The following is a 23,577-nucleotide window of genomic DNA, read 5'->3' as shown; positions in this document are numbered from 1 at the left end:
TTACTTTGTACAAAGAGAGGTTATAGGGTACGCTGTCCAAGCTTCAATAAGGTTCTGCAATCATTGTAATTTAAGTGCACCATAGCCAGGCTTGTGATTTGAAGCTCAAAAGCTGAAATGTGGAGAGAAGTTGAATAGAAAAGGAAACGCCAGCACTTGGGGAATTTGAAATCAAATTAGTGTAACTCTGCAGCTTTTACTTTGTGCATGTTGGTTTACAATGAATGCAGCTCCTGACAATCTACATGATCAATGCAATCTGTCTCGCTTTTTCTTTTCTTCTTTTTCCCATCCACTGGTTTTGATCTCCTTTTTCTCTTTTTTTCATTTTTCCCATCTGTTTCTCTCCCTCTGTGTTTGCAGAGGTTATTTGGCTGGTGCAAGGAAAGAGAGCTGTGGCAGTTGAGTGTGTACAGATAAGGCGAAGGGAAGAAAGTCATTCAGGCGGTGAGCTTCACTCATTTGTGGGATATACAACTGAAAGGCTACACAGAGGTGCAGACACTGTGAAGGTACTGTGTTTGTTAGTGTGTGTGTATGTGGTTGTGTGTCTATTGTATTTGGGGACGAGTGTAAAGTAGTACTAACTGCAGCACTTGTGGGCATTTTTAATCATTTCTTGTTTGCAGCACTGAAGACTTTTAGTTGGATTGAAGCTTTCCTTTTCAGAGACTTAAAAAGTTAGTTTTAAGTTCAAAGGAACATGTGTGGTATTTGTCAACTGTCATTATTTTTTAAGCTAAGTCTCCACATAACTGTCTTCAAGGATATCTGCTGTCTTTTCATTTTGGGTCTTCAGCTAAAAAGCTGTCTTTTCACTTTTGGTTAATATTCTGTTATTTAATCTTACTCTTACAAGTTAGGGTTATTATGGAACATTGGTATACCGAAGCTATAGTACTGTGTGCTCAGTATAATTAACTATAGCCTTGAAATATTTTATTTCCTTTAAAAATGCGATTCTGGACTAAAATCATATTATTGTATTATTTATTCATTTTTCCTATTTCTGCTCAAATCTTAAGCAAAATAGTGATATGTTTATGAGTCACTACGTTTTTCCATGTTAGAAATTATATGCCATAATCAGTGGGCCATAGATATCATAATGTAAGTGGTGTGATAAAAGCTATTTGAGAATTTGCAGCACACTCATTTTCTGGTAATTGTGGGGATCAGAGGAACTATAAAGAAAACACTGATCAAGCATCTTAGTGCACCAATAAGGCCTTCTTTCTAATGTGGAGATATATTGAACGAAAGCCAGCGACAATATTTAAAATGTCTTGGAGGACTTTTTAAAACCACTGATGAGTTTTTTCTACTTACATTTACATGTAAGAAAGAACATTTATCCACAAACTTTGTAATGCTGAAATTTATTAAGTAAGTTGAAATTTAGTGTTATCTTCCAGTTCACACACAGGATGCAAATCTCAAGCATGGATTGGAGCTGTCACTTGAGAAAACGAAAAACAGAGGAAATCAGTTTAGGCTTAAGGGAAAGAAAGTTGATGCTCACAAAGTAAGAGATGGATAAACAAAGCTATCACGACATTTTCAAGTGTCAAGAACTATAGTGAGAAATATCATCAAGAAATTCACACAGTGCAGAACATGCCTGCCAGAACAAACATTTCAAAGACTCTAGTCTTGTTTGAAAGAAAACTAGTGAGAGATGTGTCTTAAGACCCCAGTACAACTGGCAGCACATGAGTGAATCGCTCAGGCAAGTCGGGAATTGTGGTATAAAAGAAGACAATCAAAAGAACCCTACACAAGAATGGATTCCGAAGTTGCAGTGCAAGAAAAAAAAGAAAAAACCTGCAAGCTAGACTGAAGTATCCTAAGGACAATCTGGATGGAGAATCTGCATCCAGATTGTCTGACCAAGTGCATCCCTCGGTCAGATACGATGAAGCTAGAGCTAGAGCTCTTTGGCCATAAAGACTTGAAGCCCATTGAAAATCTGTAAGTTGAACTGAAGACCAAGCTCCATGCCAGCAGACCATCAAATCTGGAGGAGCTTGAGAGATTTCCCAAGGAAGAATGGGCGGATTGCTCAGGAGATGTGTGTGAGACTTGTTGAAAACTTAAAAATAAATCACTGCAGGCTGTTATCAAAAGCATGTTATCACACTTTGGATAACAGCATCAGTTAGCTGATGCTAACTGACTGTTAGCATCAGTGGGTTTAATAATTTTTGCTTGGAAAGTAAAATAATGTAAGGATCCAAAATAAAACTAGGATGTTTGGAAAAGCTGTGTTTAAAAAAAATCCTTGCTCTATTTAACAGCACTTAGGAAATATTTGAGGAAAGAAATTTCATTTCATAGGGAATCCTAGCTAATTCTTCCTTAGCTGTACTATATGTTGCAACTTTTCTAATCCTGGCACAAGAAGACAAAAAGAACGTTCTCGTTCATTTTCTGGATTTCTGTGAGGGAAATGAGACTTTTCCAACCCAGAAAACACACTAGTGAACATCAGAAAACACACTAGTGAACATCAGAATATGAAATTCAGAAAAAAAGAAAAAACAATCTGCAGGTTTACTTGTGTTTATTTTTCTTGCTGACTTTCTCAGGAAGCATTGAAAACTGACTCCTTGCAGAACTTAGCAATTAGGTGAGAGTAAGTTCTCTTTTGTCAAATATGTTGTGTATGTGTATTATTACAACGTATAGGAGTTTAGGTTTCAATTATATATAACCCTATAATAGTCACAACTCTGACTATTACAAGTTGTAATTACATTAAATGTTCAGTTCTCCATTGTGGTTTTTGTATGTTGGATTAAGCAATACTCTACCAGACTGATGTGTTGTAATGGATGGTGATCAAGATTGTCTTCATATTGTTTAGTATTTGCAAGTCTTTTTTTTTTTTTTTGTCTAATTATGAAATGGAGCCAAATCATCTTTTTCTTCAGTGTCAAGATTTGAATAAATGAGTGCATAAAAGTGTTAGGGTATTGATTTTATTCTTCCTTTGAAAGCTCGTTGTTAAATGTCAGAATGAATGATAGCACTTAGTATACCTTGCCAGATAGTGTCCATGAGTTATTAAAGTGGGAAGATGGAGCTTTGCCCACATTTTACTTCACTTCATTGCTTAGTGAAGATAGAATATGTGTCTTTGCAGATATAAACACAGTTATGAGTATGCATCGTTTAATTAAGAGCAAGTAATAATAAGTATTTAATAGTGGTTATATACCGCCCAACCTCAGCTTTATTATGTATTTATTAACACATTAATAAATCTTACACAGCCAAGTAAGTTGCAGATTATCATTTGAAGTGTCTGCTATGATCAATTATGATTATTATTGTTATTGTCTTGTACTACTGTTGTCTTTTCAAGTAACTTAGAGGTACTGCTGGATTGAAATGTTTAATCATTTCCTGATGGTCTTACATTTCGAAAGCACATTTTGTTTGTTTCAGATTTCACATTATTTTTATGTATATATTTCTGAATGTCTTAATTCATCAAACTCTACATTTTATTAAAGGTAAACTGATAGATTTTATCTGACTTAGAACAATTGTACAAGTATAAACCTATATTAATACTGTGCACCCGTGTATTATGGGCACCTTCATCCTGCAGCTGTTGTTTGTCCTGAACTGATTTTTGTACCATAAGTTAATTTCAGCTGTAATATTGTTATATTTTTCCAGGTATCAGAAGGTACCATGGTCACAAGAAGCTTCAGTACTGCAGGATGCAGAGCTCTCACAGTGTGTGTAGCGCTTTCCCACTTCAAACTTCCTCTCATTTTCTGTGGTCACTTCCTGGGTGTCCATGGTCAAGGTAAGAAAACCCCCCCAAATTAAACTCTGTTTCTACTACACTGTGCTATGAGGCAGGAAACATGAAAAGGACCAGCTTTTATTTATAGTTCAGGACCACTGTAATCAGAAGAACATCGGTGTTTCCATATACAATCATTTATATTTCTTAGTAAGGCCCTAGTGAGGCCTTTCCTGCCCTTCGACTTGCATATATCAAAAGCATAGGGAAGCATGGGAAGAACTCACCTCTCTCACACTTTCTGCTTCAATTGATATCAAATTTGTTATTTATAAAGTATCAATTGTTCTCTGGTTCCAGGTGGATGTGTTTTATTTTGCATTGTATTGTTGGAAGGTCATTTTCACTTGAATTTTTTAAAAATTCATTTTGGTCCCAAAACACAATAAGAGTAAACTTAAAGACTCTGCAACATCATATCCTGGGTGGAAGCACCAGTGACGCTATATGATGAGGTATGTAAGAATAACAGTTTGAATGTTGTTTTATATTTTGATAGATAAGTAATACAGCATGTTAAAATCTGTACATAATCTATATAATGTGCAATAGCACACTATATGAGATCCATAGTGAGCTGCAGAGCAAATTTAATCCCCATATCCTAGAGAGACAAGGCCACTATGCCCTCTGCTGTCAAGGCACTCCACTGGCTTCCATCCCTCCCTGTGACTGGTGTTATTTATAGCATGGCAGGAATAGGTACACTAACAAGTGACAAAAGCTTAAAATATACACGCACACGTATACACACTCACATATTCTGAAGAACAGACACTAGTGCACACTAGTTCCAACTTTCAGGGGTGGTAAGGGGCAGCAACAAGGTTAATGCATGAGAATCGAGTGCGGGGTATTCAGTCTTTATAAAATTAGCTCTGATTAATGGAGCTCAGCTGTGGCATGTGCCAGGGTAAAATGTGTGGGAGGACAGATGAGGACATTCCACACCAGAAAAAATAATTGATCCATCTTAAGAAGCAGATATTAAATACTTGCCACAGTTCAGTTACTATTCTTCTTTAAACTGCTTTGTCTGTCACAGTAATACTGAAACATTTTTACTTAATGCTATAATCCACACTTGCTTATCAGATGCTTGCTTATCAGACAAAGAAAGCTTCCCACAGATCTTTTGACCTTAAACCCTGAAAGTTAGTTTTATAATTGGCTGAAAGCTAAAAATAACAAAACGTGTTTGTGGTTGACATCTGGTTATTGGCTTCCCATGCTTCTATGCCTTCTGTTGAGGATATGGTATTCTTGTCAAGGTGAACTGCCTGCTGCAGAGACACAGGCAGGAGATTTAGCTTGTTCTCTGTGCTGCCAGTTTGCTATGCTCTTCACATGTAAGTAATGACACATCACATTATAAATAAATAAATAAACTGAAATAACTAAATCTAGTAGTTTTTACCCCTCAGTCATAAAAGGCTGATAGGGTATGGTAGTCAGCCTACTGGCCGTGTGGGCAGCGTGGACACCTAAGATTTTGAAAGTAATAACTCGAGAACAAGGCGACATAGGATTATCAAATTGATGCAATAGGTGCAGCTAATGAAAATCTTGGATGAGTTTGAATCTCAATGAACTTGACCTCAAGGTCAGAGGTCAAATTTTCTGAAAATGTTGTGAATGCACTAACTCAGTTAGAAAGTCATCTGGGCTTTTCAAATTGATACCAAAGGTTAAATCTTGGACAAGTTCGAATCACGGTGTCCTTGAGCTCAAGGTACAGGTCAGAGGTCAAGTTTTCTGAAAACTTTGTGAATGTGATAACTCGGGAGCAAGGAGACATATTTTGAATTAGTGTGTCTACTAGGAGGCTGAAGGGTAGCACTGCCAGTTGCTATTTTTTGACTATAAACATTAGACACTAAAACCACCAACATGGGTCATGGACTGCACTCCTTTCCTGCAGTTCTCTGCAACCTGCCCAGTTCTCCATGGTTATAGTTGTCTTTATAGTTGTGGCTCTAAAGTTAGTACAAAGCACAGCAGCAAAGCTATTCACCAACACTTCACTTGAGTCCTTGCAAAATTACTTTGGCTTCCTATTCACTACTTCGTCTTTTTCTAACTCGTCTCTTTAGGGGTCGCTACAGCAGATTATCTGCCTCCATCTCACCCTATCCCCAGGATCCTCTTCTGTCACACCAATGCTCTGCATGTCTTCCTTCACTACATCCATGACTTTTCTCTGTGTTCTTACTCTTTTCCTCCTGCCTGGCAGCTACATTTTCAATATCCTTTGCCCAGTTAATTATCTTTTCATTGCAAAAGCCATCTCAGCCTTGCATCTTTAACTTTGTCTCCACAGCTGTGCCTCTGATGTAGTCATTTCTAATACTGCCCAGTTTTTGTTCACTCCGAGTTAAGATTTTAGCTTCTTCAATTCTGCCACTTCAGCTCAGCCTCCTGTCTTTTTGTACACATCATAGCAGATCTCGCTACCATCTGGTAAACCTTCCTTTTAACTCTATTCTTCAGCCACAAATCACTCCTGAAATTCAGTTCACCCTGCTTGAAACCTGCTTGTACATTCTGTTGCTGTGAATTGTTGACCCCAGGCATTTAAACTCATCCACCTTTATTACCTTTGCTCCTTGCATCTTCACTTTAATCTTCACTTCAGTGCATGCTCCACTTTATTTCTCAGAACAATAACTGATTCACCCTCAGAGTGGAGAATCAATTACAAAGGGGGGACTGTGTATTCACCATTTCTTTGGAACAAACTTTCTTTTATCATTAAATCAATAAAAGCTGTTCCCCATTTAAAAAAAAGAAAACAAAAAACGCCTGTGCAATTTGATTTTTGTGTAATTTCTTATAATATTTTCTTAAAATTTTACTCTAGCCTCTTTTTCACTTGTTTGTATTTATATTTTTCTTTCATTCATTTTATGTATTTTGGAATGTTATTATGTGTTTTTGTAAAATCTTTGAAGCAACTTATAACTTACACATGACTTTGGTCAGTATTATTATTATTGTTATTATTTTAGATCTTGCTGATGATAGGACAGCCTTCATTACAAAATATGTATAAGTTAGCCAACTAGGTAAGGTTATGCTGATTACTATGAGGTCAGAATGATGCCTTTGGCAGTTCCAAGTATACAGTAAGTAGTCCTGTTGTTTGTTTTATTTATTAATTTTTTTTAAATATCCCACACACTCCAAAATTTACTATATGATGAATAAACCTCTTTTAAGAAAAATGATGAAATATGCAATATGATTCAAAATGACCACTTTGGCATTTTCCAGTGTAAACACTGTTTTGTAAGATAAGCATTTTTGTCAACACACTGTAATACTTTTGGCTGATGTAAATCAGCGTCACCCAGAGGTATGAGCTCATGTTACTGCTGCACTCATTCTTAATTGCACTGGTTAACTGCATCATCAAATAGCCTAAAATAGGAAGTGTACTGTATGCTCATCTTGTGCCATCATATAAAACTGTCATGCAATTTTAATACATCCGTTATAGTAATTCTGCCAAGTCACGATCTCTGATTAAACAATCAGTGTAAATGATATGCAAGTAATTTCTTAGACACACTGGACAACCCCGGGAACAGCACTGGAGGCACTTCAAATGCTTGTAATGTGCCAAAAGACAACTCTGCCTTATAAGTAGCAGTGGAAGCCTGCCAACCACCTTCCAGATTGATTCTTTTCATTACCAAGAATAAATGGTTATAGAATCTATGAGTAACGTTGTGACTGGCACTGAAGACGCTAATGTATTTAAGTTGAGTGTGGGAAAGTAGAGTTTGACAGCTAAACAGATTGTGTCAGGTGTAGTGTTTTACATTTACACAATGAAAAGTGCCCAAAGCTGCAAGAGGGGACATCGAAAGGCTTCACTGCACTGGCACTGCTCACATTTTTCAACCCCTTCCCGTTAGTACTCTTTGATTTGCAGTGCTATATATTTGTGGTACCAATCAGCATATATAACAGTAGCTGCTTTAGCTTTCGTGTAATATGCAAACACATTCTTAAAACATCATTGCAAGAAACTTTTTATATAATTATCCTGTTTACTGTATGTTTTATTACAGGAGAGAATTGCAGTGGTTTAGTTATTTCTTCATAGCTTACTTTCTTGCTTATATTAAGTAAACATACCAGAGGGTACAGATAGAGTCAAGATACAGCTGTGGCTGTCGTACCATTTGTCACTGCAGGCATTTATTTGATCTAGACGCCTGGGCCAACCTTCAAAACCTTGAGAGAGCATGGCAGACATTCAAAGCGGGAGCATGGTGGTGCAGAAATAAAACAGGCCTGTAGCCTTTCTGAAAGAACACCTGTAATAAGTGAAGCAGAGTCCTGGTACATTTGGCACTACTTACAGAAATCCAACTCTGTGGTAGATCAGTATGACAGTGGGAATTACAAAACTGTCAAAAGTAGTCTTTAAGCATGAGCATGCAGCATTTGCTGGGCAGGCTCAAGTGATAATTACAGGATTGTGGTACTTTAATTTCTGCTGGTCTCTAAGCTTCAGAAGTGAGGGGCACACACAGCACACCCAATCTGCTACTTGTGTTATAAACACAAAATCTCATCTCAATACAAGCCAGTAATTTTACTGCTCGAAGAAACAGGAAACCTAGTCTTACGTGTGCCTCAGTGGAATTAAATCAGAAAAATCTGTACCATTTATATTTCTTACTTTAGGTTGTTGGTTGAGGACATCAAAAACATCAGAAGGGAAAAAAAAAATGCAATTTCCACACTAAATGGCTATTTTAATATACTTTACAGCATACCAGTGTATTCTCAACTATGTTAGCAGACACTAGTGATAAAAGCAGTCAAAGCAGTCAGCTGTATCGTCAGCTACTGCTAACCCAAACAAGTGCAGCAGCACAAGAAATCCACATGGAAGTTTTGATCTGCTAGTAAAGAAGCATCAATTTTAAATACTGAGTTTGACAAGCAGGCATCCCAGTTGTGTTAGCGTGTATCTTAGTTAGCAAACAAACCAGGATCCCTCATCTGCTTCTGTGCACACTGCTTCTTTTTGATTCTGGTCATCTTGTTCAAGTTTCCTGCTGCAGTGCCTGCTCTTCTTTCAGTGACCTTTTAAATGTGCTTATGCAGTGTAATTTTTCCAGGAGCTTTTTTTGGCTTTCCTAAGTTACAAAGTCCCAAAACAGGAAGTTGTAAGGTGGAAATGGAAATGAAAGTGGTTCCATACCTAGTTTATTGTGTCACATAATACATAATATTAAAAAAGGACTGTGGTGCTAAATTTCTCTGTATTGTTAATAAAGCCATTTAATTCCCCCTTATCTGCTTTTAAAGAAACTTATTGAATAATATTGATATTAAGACTCTTTGTCATCTAATAATACATGTTGTTGCTTTGAATGCTGTCATTGGCGTCGCCTGTGAAGACGTGTCCACTTTCATTAAAACACTAGGTGGCACTATTGCTTTGTTTCAAATTAGTAACTATTTTAGGTAGAAATGATGTGTCAAAAGGACAGGGATTTAATTATTTGATAAGTACTATAAGGTGACTTAGTCTATAGTGTTTATTCCTTGAAGTTGAATCCTTTCCTGAGATACTTTACTGTATTCATATTAGTTTTCATTTGAAAGGTAATGTAAATCAAACCTCTTAATATAGAGAGATTTTTACAGTTTAATGCTTGATATTAATAACAAATTTGTTTAACAGAGATGCTGTGCTGTTGAGAGTGGGGTGATTTTCTTCCTTTTGTTTTCTAGACCTCTGTGTCTGCAGTGTGTCTTATTTTTTTAATGAAAGTGTGGAGTCATCTAACATTCATTAGCCCAAACACTGGTGTTGTAGTCAATTGAAAAAGCCCACAGCTCAGCAGGGTGCGGCTCCATTACAACACAAATGACTTCAGAAAGCCATCTTACGAAAACCACTATTTAGGGAGTTCATTTAGGATGCCTGGTTGCACTTGCTTATTCTGATGACCTTAATGTCACTGAGCCAAAACACATCACGGTGGAAGGGTTTTTGTAGCAGTGTTTATTTTAGGAGACTGACTGGTGCCGCTGTGTTTTTCATCTGCTTCACTCTGATTTACCAATGTATAGGGTCATGAAATATTACGGACTATAAAAGTCATGGCACATATACCGCCCAGTACAGAACTGGGGGAGTGAAGTCTCAGTGGACTATGTCACAGTCACAGCCTGTGACTCCCTGCACAGAGCAAGCCTCATTAAATCTGGCTTTACGCTTCCCACGAGCAACACCTCTTTTACAACTGAAATTGCTGTGATAGTAATGTTTATTCAGGAATAAATGATATAAATGTGACACAGTAATTTTGTGTTATGAGGTTGCAGCCTTTAAATTGTTTTCTCGAAGAGTCGCAGCATAAAAAAAGACATTTGAATTTGAATTACATTTTGTCATTCAGCTAGAAACTCCTGCCCAGATCAACCTCAGCGACTAGTTCGTCTGCATCATAGGAAACTAGCAGTGAGACGTTCAGGGGAGGAGAGACAAACATTAGCTGCAAAACAAGACAAAGCGAATTATTGTGGCACTCCTGGAGACAGTGTTGCTATCACACTCTAGTCATTTTCTGTCCTCTCTTTGTGAGCTTTTCTTAAATCGAATTGTATCACATAATAATGTCAAGATGGACCTCCTAAAGTTGTTATGGAACTGCAGATGTTTAGGTGTAAAAGGAGATCCAGAGACCATGTGTGAGGGATTGTGTAATTCCTTTTGTGGCTCGTGAGCTTTCTAAAAGCGGATAAAACGAACCTGATTCGATGACACCACCAGAATTTGCACATACGGGAAATGTGCAACATGGCATTTTTGGAGCCAGAGTTATTCTTGCAGATCAAATTCTAACTCTACAGCTTCAGCTTTTGTCAGTTTAACATATCTAATATAGGCCTCCTATCATAGATTTCTAATCCATGTAGACTAAAGATTCCAGCGAGATTTGTTTTTTGCTGTCTACCTTAAAAGAAGTAGTATATAATAAAATAAATCAACTTGTGGATGGGTGTTATCATTTCTATTTCATTTGATTCTTTTCTGCATTTGATAATTACTTAAATAACATTGACCAAATATTTGTTCATGTTTTACATTTAATATTTCTTGTATAAACACTAAAGTTATGGTTTATAATTCTACTGTAATGGCATCCACATAAAGGTCAAGCCCATAACCCTCTTGAGAAAAACAAGATGAAAAGTGTGCAACAAAAATAAATACCTACAGCTATAATGGAACAGGTTTCTGTAGCTTTACCTGCCTTGAGGGAAGCATTGAAGCTGCAGCATAAAAGGTCTAGTGAACCTTGTCATCTTGCACAATGACCCCTGCATTGTGTTCTCTTGTTTAATGCACCTTTTCCCCTGAGAGAGCCCGGCTTTCATTGACCCATTGTGATCCTGCAGCAGTCGTACCTGTGGGCTCAGGAATTAGGTATGTTATTGCATACTCTTGAGACACCAATTATGGAGATCTTTTGGTTTTTGAAATCATACTCAGTACTTGTGCTTTTGTGACTCTGACTGTGCATGAGGATTTATTTGTGTGCTGCTCTTATAAATTTAGCTCTGTTGCCAAGTGGGAAGACTCCAGATGTCCTCTGAGTGTTTAAATGTTTGTCCTCTGAGCATGATGGTGTTGTGGCGGGGGGTGTGGCTGCATGACTGGGCACCTGCTTTGGTGCTAGCATTGACACTGTTCTTCAAAATGACATCTGAGGGAGGGACCTTTCTCCATATGCATCACAGTCTCATCAAGTCTTGCAGCCTGCCCCAGATTAATGGAGCTGAGAGCTGATTATGCAGGGCTGTACATCATGTCTTTCTAACTGCCTGCTGCTCTTTCTGCTTGTCAATGATCCACCCTTCTAGAGTCTATGCTTTCATGGAAAATGTATTCTGTTGCTTTCAGAATGAAAAACACCTGTTGTTTACTCCCAGACGTATGATATGTTTGAGCAGTTTTCATGTAGTTGTAGATAAAACTACATGGTTGGTGAATCTTCCTACTATCCTTATGGTTGCTACTACTATGCTGGTACTATAGTCACTTGTAAAGATGTCTGCCAAGACCATACAACTTGGAAATTTTAATTGGAATTTGAAAGATGTGGTTTTTGCCACATGTGGGAACTGTAGTTTCCAGTATTTTATTGGACACCTGTTTTTACCCCCAGAATTATGCAATATTATATTCTTAAACAGTTTGTTATTAAACTGTAAAGAAAGTACCAGTTTGGTAAAACATCTCCACCTTTGTAATTGATATACATAATTGTAAAGCCATCTATCAAACACAGTTTAAATACAGTTTTTAAAGCACTTGCACCATATTGTATCCCTTAGTTGACAGGACATGGACATAGTGTGGGTCTAGGAGGTTGGCATGGCATCCTTTAGGTCATTTGGGTTGTGGGATGGAGCCTCAAAGGTTTGGTTTGTTGCAGTGTATTACGTGGATGCCCAGTCAAAATTGAGTGCAGGAAGTCTGGATGGCAAGTAAAATATCTTAGACCGTTGACATGTCCTTTGTTGATGTTGAATAGTTTGTGCACCACAGGGCACTCTGCAACTTTGACAAGTTGTGATAGTAAAAACAAGATTATTTATAAATGGCATTTTTCTTTTTGCATAAGTAAGGATTAGGGATGTTCCTTTGGACTAGTTTCTTAGTGTTGGGTCTATGCAGGGGCCTCCTCCAGGTAGGACATGCCTAGCTGGAACACTACACAGGAGGCGCCCGCTCACCCACCCCCTGCTTGGGTTTTATCATTGTCCTCCTGGGAGAGATCTTGATTATTAGGGAGTACCATTTAGGTGGCATGTGCCGAGGTAATACCAACGTCAGTGCCAGGCTTCAAGGTTTCAGAACATTGCCACATGATAATGAAATGGTCGTATTATTCAAGTAGTTTTAATCGTCTGTCAAATCAGTGTACATCATATAAATGCTGGGGGATAATATGCAAAGTATTTGATGAGTAATTTGTTAAATGTGCTGCAACAAATTGTATTTTAAAATTTTGCAAAACATTAAAAGGTACGGGATGTATGGCATCTTGTAGATTTAATTCATGACAGTGTCACACTAGAAATTGTAATTAAATGGATTGGAAATACTAATATACAGACATTTTAACTCTGAAGGCCTTAACTGCTGAGTTGGGTTACCTGCATGTGTAAATTACCTCAGTCGCGGCACCCCGTGAGCCCAGCCCAGTGTGGGGGATGGATTAATCTTCCCAGCACATTATTGAATGTGTTCCCTTGCTTGGGAGCAGCCGATAAATTGTGCTTGTCACAATGGCCCTGCACCTGCTCTCCACAGCCTTGGAATTTCTAACAAAGCGTCACATTTCTGAACATAGCACTCAGGGACATAGGGGAAAAAAACAGTCACAACATGGATAGAAAATGCTTGAGGATGATATGAAGTGTGTCATTTGGAGGTTTACCAATAGAACCATAGCAAAGCCAGGTAGAGAAACCTAGTTGTTATTTTACATGGCATACTATACTTAATGTGAACATCAGGATTTTAAAATGTAATTATTTAGAGATAAATAATGGTGTGGTCTTAAAAATCAATAGTAACTGCCACTGGACTATTTTGAGCAACATGGGTTGCATAGTCAATGAAATATTCTTAGCAGTGACATTTTATATAACCATTTAGAACAAAATTGTTTACATTTTGACATCTAAATTAGCTATTGTTGTCTATTTAAAATCACCGCTGAATCCATATCTTTGGGGTTGCACAATTCTGTGTTACTCCTTTTTTTTGGTGTCTACAGCAATACTGCGTTTTAGTGTCTTGCTGAAGATATGTGTTCTGGCTGCTGATGTTATTGAATGTTAGTTTGGATGTAGACTCCTACATACACTGGCCTTTGCAACTATAATGTCTGCACATGATTCATGCAGACTTGAAATTCTTGGCTATTAACAGCTACAAACAGTCCACAGAGCAGAATTAGCCAGCCAGCTCAATCTGACACGCTTAAACACACATCGACTATGAATATATTTCATTTGGAAACAAACGCAGAAGAATGAATGGACTCCCTTTACATCATTTGCACTGCTCAATAATTGAAACAGCTCCCACAAGTATATTTTTTCCACTGATCTCCCCGTACCTCTTTTCATGCAATTATTGTCATCCAGATCAATAGTCAGTACACTCCACTGAGCACACTAAAGACTATTGACTTTACAAAAGTCTTGGAATTTTTTTTTCCACATTGCTCTTTTTGTTTAGTTGCTGATTCAACAACTTTTCTTATATACTAAGCACATTGCATAGCTTCATTTGAGCCTGAAATGTTATGTCCATCTGTGACTTGTACTAATATGCAGTGTGGTGTAAAATTTCAGTGTCACCAATAGGGGGAGCTTGCACACTTGCCATCGTATTTGTTTCTTGCAAGCTCTCTTTCAGTCCTTCGTCGAGCAGTTTTATTCATGCCATCCCATGTAGCCCTTCTGTAGCCTTTGTTTTTCTCTCCACCCAAAAAGGTCACATGCTGTATATTTTCCGTGATAATTTTTATTGTTTTGTCACATTAGTGCTTGGTGGTTTGCAGTGCTCAGACAGCAATGCTTATTTTGCTTCATTGTGGAGTCACTAAACAAGACCACTGACACCAGTTGTCAAATGAATTTCACTACATCTCCTACTCCATCTTCACCTTCGTCATTCATGTCTCTTTGTTTTTCACTCACTTCTCTCTCTGCGTTGACTTCCTACACCAATACCACCCATCCCTATTTCCCACCCTGGCTTCACTCACGCAGTTTCATCCCCAGAGGTGAAGAGCAGACTCCTATAATTACCCAAGTGTCTGTGAAATGAATCATTGGGCGGCTGATTGAGCTGCATGATGGGAAACATCCATCCTGAGTAGTACGACTGAGTGTTCTCCGCCCTCTACCCCATCTCTCTGCTGATGCCCAGGGCTGGCACGTGTGCATACTCATTGCCACCGCTGAGAGAGAAAGGGTGTGGTCTGCAACCGCTGCATGCTGTACTAGAATCCCTGACAGCTGACAAGGAAATTTAGTAATCATGAATGCTCTTACATAAACAACTCAAGCGACACACGGATTACTGCGCTGGCATGATTGCAATTATAAAATTGTGAGACTGTGCAAAGATTTGAAATCATGCATGGCATAATTGCATGGCCCACCTAATAAGATGCACATGTGTGTTCGAGAGTTTCTTTTACCTTCTTAGTCTCTTTGGTTGTATAATTTGAGCACATGCTCCTACCTTTAGCTGTTTATTTAGAGGCTGTGCACACTGTTGTGTGACATTTCATTGTTTTGAAAAGAATATGAGGCTTATCCTCGTCCTTTTAAGTTCATTTTGATCCCTCACATTACCCAAGACTGAGTAAAGATACCAACAGTTTTTGATTGTTTTGATTAAAAAAAATAGAAAGATAAAATATAATAGATGGTTATCCAGATCAAAGAAGGTAAATTCTTGTTCACAGTTTGACTTTTCTTGTCAGACAAACATGGCAATTTCTGCAAAGCTCAACCTAAAATAAATGTTTATTTTGTTGTGGTTATTGGTCTGTACTTGTACTTTGTTATTGTTAAATTAACTATCCAAAAGCAGTTTCTTACCACAGTTACTGCTGAGTGTAGCAAACTAAATATGTTTATTTTTATGTGCCAATAAATCTGAGCGTTTGTGACAGAGATGAAACAGCATGTGCAAACTAAGTGCCTATTTTCCTTGACTGTTACCAGACTAGATACACCACAAAGTTGCAATCTCTTCCTAATGTTAAATGGATAAAAGGCACCACTTTTCAGATCTTAGATAAAGGCAGAACTGTTTACTTGGGTCAGGTGACTTGTTAGCAGTAAATGTTCTTTCAACTTGACAACATGATCAGTCTCTGTGGTGGCTCCTCTCGCAGCTTTCCAAGTCGACAAAACCAGATCATTGTGAAGTCACCTGATGATTTCCCAGGAGGAATAAATGACATGACTGTTTACATTACTGACTAGTATAAGTTCCTGGGGACTTAGTCACCTTCAGATGTAATAAAACCTGCATCTTTAAAGCTTCCTGACAGATACTCAGCACACCCTTAGTGTACACATTGGAAGGATTTTAAAACATCATCAACATTTTTTTTAAATGTTTATTTATAAGATTTTAAGTTCAAAGTTACATAACGTCACACCAGACAAAGGACATAAGATTCAAAAACAATAACATTTAAGCACAGAAAAAAAAGAAAAGAAAAACCAGAAACCAAACACGCAACAAAAAAAACCCAACAGGAAAACAGGAAAGAAAAGGAAAAAAATATATATAAATAAAAAATAAATAAATAAATAAATAAATAAATGAATAAAATAAAAAAAATAAAATAAAAAAATACACCGGTTAGCCAGTACAATTCAAAAGTTCAAAAGAAACACCATTGTACAAAGAAGATGATCTTCTGTGTGAGTTTAGACAGGGCAACAGAGAGTTCACCAAGACCAAAAAATGTGGGAAACAAGTCCAGGAAGGAATCAGGGCCCGACAGAAGTGCAGTTTCACACAAACACAAAGTGCAGTCAAATGGGTTAAAGTTTATGTTGAATTCACATTAATATGATTGAGAAAAGGGCCCCAGATTCCGACAAACTTAAAATGGGTGTCAGCCAAACGATAACGAACCTCTTCAATATACAAACAAGCAATCATCTCACGTAGCCAAACCCTGAACAATGGAGGAGATGGTGATTTCCAGGCTCTAAGAATAAGTATTTTAGCTACAATCATGCCAAACATTAAGGCTTTCTGAAGAGGATGTCTGAGTTTCAATATCATCAACATTTTTATGCAGTTTACTTTCACTCTTACGTTCTGTATTTAAAGAGAAACACTCTTTAGTAAAAACATTGCTACACTAAGCCTTCATGGTTTGAAGGCTGTTGACACAGACAGTGTTGACGACTCTCTGTGTGCCAATGGAGTATATTGCATTATACAGTAGATCCAGCTGAAATTATGCCTTGTACAGTATGTTACAGTAGTATGAGGTAGCTTCATTCAAGTTCAGTTAATAAAACACGTATTTCTGTTCCAAATTTCTTTTAACGTTGATTTAAATAATATGTTTGTGGATTAGTTTTGCATCAACTTCATATCGTCTATTTACTGTGGATGACATTGTATTGAATATGAAATAGTATGCAAGGTCCTGTTTATTCCTGCATCCTGTTATGAGTAAGTGCTGTGCCAAATGCTTAATTTCATGCATCCACACATCGAGAGAAAGTTATTTCAATACACTTTTGGAGTGGCAAGTCCGCAGTGCAACTTCAGTCACATTTGCGCTCAGCGCTTTAGCTTAAACTCAACACTAAAGCTTTGGTTTGCTCTGTCAGAGCTCAGTGCGGCTGCTGCTTTGATGCTGACTCTGTGCTCACAGAGACGAGGAGAGATAGGGGCACAAACAGTGTGTGACAACAGCCCTTCTCTCTGACTGGCATTAGACATGGGACTTTATACTGGGGAGAGGATGAGTGCTGTGACAAAGTCAATAGGACAGAAGGGGAATGGGACTGCATGGGCCTGATTGTTTAATTAGACTTTACTTCATGGCATGCCAAGCCAAATGAAAAAAAGGGGGAAAAAGTACTGGGGACAAAAGTCTGATATTCTTGGCCAGAACTCATTCTCACAGATTGTGATGGGCTCATGAGATTCTGGTGAGTTGCTGATAGTGTTGTCATTGTAGAATTAGCACTTGTGTTCAAAGCCAAGACTTTTCATATAAACAATCACATTTTTTACATCATTTTTATTCATGCTTTATGAACTTGCTAGCATAGTCATGTAGTGTGACAGTGTGCATTTACTAATATTTCCTACACATTTCACTATATCGGACAGTGTATTAGCCACCTGGTATAACTCATTGGTAACACCCATCTCTATCAGCTTAGTTGTTCCCCCCTCCTTTGTCCTCCTGTCTCCCCTCCCTCTCCCCTCCAGAGAGGAGTTAAACAGTCTGATGGCGTGTGGGACAAAGGAGTTTTTAAGTCTGTTAGTTCTTGTCTTGGGGAGAAGCAACCTGTCACTGAACAGACTCTTCTGATTGTTTATGGCCGTGTGCAGAGGATGCCCAGCATTGTTCATAATGTCCAGCAGTTTCTTTAATGTCCTTTTCTCTGCCACTGTCACCAGAGTGTCCAGCTTCATGCCGACCACAGAGCTAGCCTTCCTGATCAGTTTCTCCAGCCTGGATGAGTCCCTCTTTGCTGTGCTGCTCCCCCAGCACACCACAGCATAGAAAAGTACTCCAGCAACCACTGACTGGTAAAACATCCTCAGGAGCTTCCTGCAGATGTTAAAAGACCTCAGCCTCCTGAGGAAGTACAGTCGGCTTTGGGCTTTTTTATACAGGTGCTCTGTGTTGCATGACCAGTCCAGTTTATTGCCCACCCACAGCCCGAGGTACTTGTACTTGTTGACCACCTCCACCTCCTCCCCCTCTATCTGAACCGGCAGTGGACCTTCTCTGGACCTCCCGAAGTCCACAACCAGTTCCTTAGTCTTTCAGGTGTTGAGTTGCAGGTGGTTTGTGTGACTCCATGCGAGTCACACAATGTTTGTGTTGTTTGTTAGTTCTGATGATATTCTGGCACATACAGTCAGGTCCAGAAGTATTTTGAGAGTGACACAGTTTTCTGTAGTTGTATCTTTGACACCACCAAAGTGGTGGTAGAGGTCGTCATCTACTAATCGGAAGGTTAATGGTTCGAACTTTGACTGCTTTAGTCTACATGGCAAAGTATCCTTGGAGAAGACACTGAACCCCAAGTTGGTCCTGAATTGTTCAGAGTGTGAATGTTAGCTAGGTAGCACATGGACGGAGAAAAAAAAGTTGCTTGTATGAATCTGTGTGAATGGGTGAGTGAGACCGCGTTTTGAGTGCTTAAGTAGAAAAGTGCTACGTACAGTAAGAACCAGTCCATTTTTCAATCACAGCGGATTTGAAATTAAACAACTAAGATCTGATTGATGTACAGACTTTCAGCTTTAATTCACTTGTTTTAACAAAAAATGATTAACCATTTAGGGGTTATAGTCAGTGTTTATATCAATATTTTTTTGTTATAAACTCATAGTTTATAACAGACTGGCGACCTGTCCAGGGTGTACCCCGCCTCTCGCCCTATGACAGCTGGGATAGGCTCCAGCGCCCCTCGCGACCCTGAAAAGGATAAGCGGAAGCGAATGGATGGGACTCATAGTTTATAACATGACAAACTAACATTGTACACAAGTTGTTTACTTTTAACTCAAAGGTTAAAACAAGTCCAGAGATCTATTAACAGTGATTGCCCCAGCGACTCCACAGTAGGAACAGGTACAGGTAGAAATGATGGTACATTTCTACAAGTCTGACGACTCATCACTGGTTTTGTTACACTTTGACATTCAGGCTACGTCCACATGCACCCGGGTATTTTTGAAAAGGCAGATTTTCTATACGTTTGCACCTTTCGTCCACACGTAAACGGCGTTTTCGGTCACTGAAAACCGAGATTTTTAAAAACTCCTGCCAGGGTGGAGATTTTTCAAAACTCAGTTTTTGCATTTAGTGGACGAGGAATACGGAGAAAACGCAGCGTCAAAGGTGTGCGCCTTTTTTGACGTCGCACTGTGCGCCACGTTATTATTTCAGTGAAATGGATTTCTACAATGGTGGACTTAGACAAAATACTGTTAACTTTACTCTCTGCAGTGTTTACATGCTTACATATACAACACAGTTTCTGTCCCTCCACACATAGGACTCAGTTCTGCTTCTATGCGCCATCTTTGTTTACTCTTTCCCATCCAGGTTTCTAGACTTCTGATTGGCCAACATTTCTACACGGTTAGGAATATATTGCCACCTGTTGCTTTGGCATGTTCCTAGCAGCGCTTTCCTTCATTTTTGCGTTTACGTTTGGACAGGATTAAAAAGAAAAAACGAAAACGGAAAATCTCAGTTTTCAAAAATGCCCGTGTGGACGTAGCCTCAAGCTTTGGCTGCTTGTCAGAGGTCAGTATGTACTCATGTTTAACATCATTCTGGGTTGATGTTCTTTGTTACAAGCTTTGTGTTAGCAAATTGTCTTTGCATATTATTACAAAGAGTTGATGTCTTATTAGTAGACCCAGTTGTTTCTAGTTGTTTCTAGGCACGGTTTCCCATCATGTTCTTGTTCTTACGTACAATAAAAATACCACTTATGTTCATATTTCCTTAATTGAAATTTGGATACAGTTTTTCTCCTCCTTCCACATGAACTAAAATCAGCTGATTGTAGCACAAGTTTATAGAAAAAAAAAGATTAAAAAAAAGATACTTAGTCATCGGTCTGTCCACAAGTTATCTTTACTTGATTCTTCTGATTATAGACCATTACATCCACCTTTTCATAGGTGATCTTGTCACAGCGTTTCCTTGATGCCATATTTTTGTTAACTTTTAACTTAATAGTTAATAGTGTCACTATTCAAATACTTTGACCTGGAAGTGCAGTTGACACATAAAATATACAAGAAAAACAATTCTTTTAAAAGTCCTTGTTACTTACCCAGACAGCAATAAAACATAATTTTCGTAGACGGATCCAAAATCAGTAATTCACCTCAGTGTTGCAGTTTCTTTTACTGACTTTCAGAGGTGATTGGTGTATTAGCCACCTGGTTTGCCATATGCTTTGTGAGTTGACAAAAAATGACACCTGAGTAGATGAACTTTCTATATTTTTCCACGTCTTCATATGAATAAATAAATAAGTAAATAAAACAAAAAACCAATAAAGGGACAGTCCTGTGCAACTATATAATTTACAAGTAGAGAAGTGTTGAAAGATGAGATCCGTATCTCTTGTCCAGTATGCTCTGCTAATGCAGTGCATGTGCATGTTTGTGGACTTTGCTGTTTGACACAAAGAAGTCCAGCTTGTATATTACATCCTTGTTCCAAGGTATTTTTTGACTGTATTATGGCTTGTATCTCTCCGCTGAACATATCCATATAAAAAGACACTGGGTATTTCCCCACAGGCTACTCTAAATATACTACTTTTCTGAAGCACACCTGTTTTAGCACTAAAGATTGGGGAGAGAGATTCCCACCTGTCCTCGGAAATTGACAGTGCTGTGTTGTGTGACATCTCTTTGCTGTTACTGGGTTCTCTGGGTAATCCAGTGCATATGGAGCAGTACCCTGACAACTGCAGCAGCTCCCCAGCAGCCTGAGAGAGCTTGCAACTGTGCAGTTGATAGAGTATACCTGACTATTGTCATTGCAGTTACCTCCACCTACACACACTTCAACACAATTTCTGCCAGTCATCACAGCCTAAAGAAGAATGATTGAACTCTCAAATTATTAAAGTCCTTCATATGCCCTTTCTTCTTCCAAGCTTTATTATCTGCAGTATTTTCCATCATCTGGATTCAGTGAATATGCATACTTCTTTTCCAAAGGGGATGTTTAATAAGAAAAATGAAGAAAAATGTTAACATCCGCTTTTATTTTAATTATTGCCTTTGCTTCTGCTGATATGGTATACACCATATCTGTCTGCAAGAAGGACCATATATTACATTTTTTTTAATAAGGATTGTGTTCTGAAACAAACAAAAGATATTACTTCTTGTTTTTTTCCCTATGTTTAATGCATTGCTTTTTGAATATAAGTGCTTATGAGGCCTGATAAGGTCTGAGATGTGTGACACAGAGTGTAATATCACTGCTGTGGCCATCGCTTGACTAGTCTGAAATTGGGACAAAATGCCTGCAAGGATAAGCTTCACAAAGCAGTTTGAATGTGACAGCGTGAGAGAATTGGCACGGATTTATTGAATTTTCAGTAGGATGTGGAAAAAAAACACAAACTAATAAAACAACATGAGCTTTTTTCCTATAGGGCCATATTTATGACTTTTTGCCATCTCAATAAGAACTGAGAGCTACGGGTTTGTGCATTTGTCTTTAGGCTATGTTGTAATTATGAACCCCCATCACCCTGCTAAGGAAGGGGCTGAGAAAGGGCCAGTCACGCTGCATCTAAAATGACTTTGGGACTGCCTTTATTCTGCTGTCATGCTGACACAGTTATATTTAGTCTTTCTTTTCATTTGCTTTCCTTCAGTGGAGGATAATTTACATATGCTGTGCTTCAGAAAGAAAATACAGAAACAATAGAAGTCTCTTTAATATGAGTACACCAGAGTAACATGTGTGGGTGGGAGTGTGAACAGAATACAAATATTTGCCCAATTAATTGTCTGTGTATTGTGGACTATATAACATGGTCACGTTTTTACCCATTTGGCCACTTTTGTCAGTTATAAGAAGTAACTCATTGCTACCTTTTAGTTGTGGTCCTGTTTGCGTTCATGGTAAACTTGAAGTGTTAAACTACTTTATTAGACCATTATTGGGATTGCCATCCTGCATTACGTCCCACATGGGAAAATCACATTTTGGTGACTGTTAGTTGGTCATAAAGCTCTTTATGGCTTCTTTTATGTTGATTGTGGTCCACAAGGAAGCAGATTATGGACACTATTAGTTAAAACTGACTCATGTACAGTTTGCTCATTTAATTATATAGGGTAAAATCATTTTTACTTTCTTGCTTGATTATTTCTATAATATAGATAAACTAATATAATATATTTTATATATATATTATATATGTGTGTGTGTGTGTGTGTGTGTGTGTGTGTGTGTGTGTGTGTGTATAGTAGCTTTTTGAATGTGTACTAAATTTGTGCTAAAATTGCACAGATAGTATCTGACACGGGGTGCTTTGAGTGCAATCTGACCTCAGTTTTCAGTTGGTTAAACTCTGACCAAAGTTTGACTGACAGCTTGTATATCAGCATAAAATAATTGAACTAAACAAGCGGCTGCACCAATTTGATCGATATGCACTGTTAAACTGCACAAATGCAAAGTTAGATGTGAGGCAAATTATTTAAAGCAGCATCAAACATTAACATTGAAGTGTGTGTACTAGAACTTGCCTGTAATTCTCTTGATTGCAGGATCTCAAGTATTTCACATGGCACCATTATGGTGATCTACGCCATACAGAGCAAGACATTTCAATTGGATAGAAAAGCCTCTTCCTTTTCCACATTTCCTCTTTTTAACAGTGACAACTCTAATCATCAGAAATTGATATTTTAAATGCCAAGTCTTGAGCTTCATTAAAGTGGTGTCAGGGGCAATAATAAATATCTTTAAAGTAGAAAGAAATGTGTTTAATAATGACTTTAATCTAATTCATATCAGCATGTTCTCTTGGGGAAACTGTTTAATTTTTATGATTTACACATAGTTCCTTGTCTGGAGGCGAAAATGAGCAATGGCCCATATTTTTGTTAGCATGATATGAAAGCATTAATTTTCACCCACAAACCTGACAGAACAGGGCTCCTAGAGGCAAGTTAATACAAAATGATCACATTTTCACTCATAATCAATATTGGTCAGTGACAGTAGTCTCCTATTTTTCATTCCACCAGTTGTCTGGAGAGAATGATATGTGGCTCTTTCCTGGTAAAGGGCCCTCTCAGCGACTTGGAGATGGAAATGGCGTTTTTAACAAGTGGCCTGGGAAGCTATTGATTATAGTGCCATTTCTGGAGCTGCAGTTTCTACGCCCTGAGAGCCTCTCCAGCCTTCTACGCC

The 23,577-nt window shown here is 38.1% G+C and overlaps 1 long non-coding RNA gene across 1 annotated transcript; it reads left to right on the top strand.

Moving 5' to 3' along the window:
• Positions 1-401: 401 nt before the first annotated feature.
• Positions 402-23,562, top strand: LOC147314911 (uncharacterized). The gene is made up of 3 exons (XR_015124657.1): positions 402-512; positions 3,688-3,820; positions 23,412-23,562. It is a non-coding gene; the product is annotated as an uncharacterized LOC147314911 (long non-coding RNA).
• The last annotated feature ends 15 nt before the right edge of the window (positions 23,563-23,577 follow it).

The sequence above is a fragment of the Aulonocara sp. 'chitande type north' Nkhata Bay genome, linkage group LG14 (assembly GCF_057382095.1).
Source record: "Aulonocara sp. 'chitande type north' Nkhata Bay isolate Kocher_YH1m ecotype deep benthic linkage group LG14, A_spYH_male_GT1.1, whole genome shotgun sequence".
NCBI classification, from domain to species: domain Eukaryota; kingdom Metazoa; phylum Chordata; class Actinopteri; order Cichliformes; family Cichlidae; genus Aulonocara; species Aulonocara sp. 'chitande type north' Nkhata Bay.
This window is presented reverse-complemented; position numbering and strand designations above follow the sequence as displayed.